This window comes from Pollicipes pollicipes, unplaced genomic scaffold (genome assembly GCF_011947565.3).
Source record: "Pollicipes pollicipes isolate AB1234 unplaced genomic scaffold, Ppol_2.1 Scaffold_6686;HRSCAF=7923_pilon_pilon_pilon, whole genome shotgun sequence".
In the NCBI taxonomy this organism is placed as follows: Eukaryota; Metazoa; Arthropoda; class Thecostraca; order Pollicipedomorpha; family Pollicipedidae; genus Pollicipes; species Pollicipes pollicipes.
This window is the reverse complement of record NW_023596921.1, coordinates 32,249,102-32,250,838: the sequence shown is the minus strand read 5'-3', so window position 1 is coordinate 32,250,838 and position 1,737 is coordinate 32,249,102.

Below are 1,737 nucleotides of genomic sequence, written 5' to 3'. Positions count from 1 at the left end.
CCAGGGCAGAGCCATAGTCATGCGGAGGGAAGGGGAGACGGTGGATTAGGCCCACTTTTCATTTTCACTTTAGCACCTTAGATGGCTCCTTTGTTTGTTATAACACCTCGTTGAGCTCCATTCGTGTCCTTCTTCAGACAATCCTAACTGTGACCTCGTGCTGAGGAAATTGTCATCGATTTCCCGCATCACACAAAATGTTTATTTCATATTTTCTGACATGGCTTGTAAAGTTATGCAGTATTACTAATTTCAAAAAGTACGCTCATTCCAAATCAGCTGTGACATAAGTATAACGTATAGAAGCATCATAAAATGCTTACAACGGATCCAGTATCTCGACACCACAATACTGTTCAAATATAGCGCATTACGCACATAGCCACGGAGGCGTTCATTTCCCAACACATCAATCGGTGGAAGTTCTGGCGCCCGGTCGCACCAGATCTCATCACGGCGAGCAGTCTCACGGACCAGATCTCATCACGGCGAGCAGTCTCACGGGCCAGATCTCATCACTGCGAGCAGTCTCATGGACCAAATCTCATCACGGTGAGAAATCTCACAGACCAGACCTTATGACGACGAATGATCTCGGGGACCATATCTTATCACGGCGAGTAATCTCACGGACCAGTCTCATTACGGGGAGCAATCTCACCGACCAGATCTCTCACGGGGGGCAATTCCACGGACCAGATCTCATTACGACGAGTAATTTCACGGACCAGATCATATCACGGCAAGTGATTTCACGAACCAGAGCACATCACGTCGAGTGACTTCACGGACCAGATTTCATCATGGCGAGTGATCTCACTGCTTTCGGCCGCCCTGTGCCACAAGTATAAGTTGGTAAGTGTTTGTACCAGGACTGTCAAGCCAAGCGCCTCGTGGGCCGCTGGTAATTCACAAAATATGTTTCGCGGTCGTTTCAGATGTCTTTTGTGAAGCCGTATCTTTTTAGAAATATCTGAGTGTATCAAAGGATTTCTTCCCGATTCCTTCGGTATAATGATTGTAGGACACCTTTTACCCGCCAACGCGGTCATAAAACTAAAGCTAGGTAATGAAATACATGCAATTGGAGCAACAATTGCATGATTTTCCCACGAGATTTGTCTACCGCGGCTGCGGGCGCCCTTTCACGGGATTTGTTGGGACGATGACGTCAAACTTAAATTGTTTCGTGGCGTACGGACATTCAATGCGAACATTGTCATTATTTCACTACCTGCGACATCAGACGAGCCCAACCCATCGTTTCAATGTTGGTGACGTCATACTCGCGCCTTGCTAGCATTTCAACGCTGAGTGGCGTCAGATGTCAGTCGGTGCGGAACTTCACAGTATCACGTGAGGAAGGTTACGACCGAATTATTCTCGAATGATGAAGGTCGTTTACAGTTCGCAATGCTTACGATAGTTTTCAGTGACGTGGACTCCGCTATGGAGACAAGCGCTGAGGGTCAAGGCCGCTCTCGAGGAGATGCAGTGCCCCAGCCATGCATGTATAGCCAGTTTCCATCCCCTTCCGGAAGTGTCTAAAGCAGACACGCAAGTGTTCCGGAACGGCTCGTCCGATCGCCTTGAAACCTTCACCAATCAATTCCGTGCGATGGGGTGAGTCATGGAGAGTCAATATCGAGACCTGACACCTCGGAAACGCGATGGGAAAATTTTACATGTAAATGCAGACAACTCAGATCTCAGAGCCTCCTGGACCGATCACTGTGA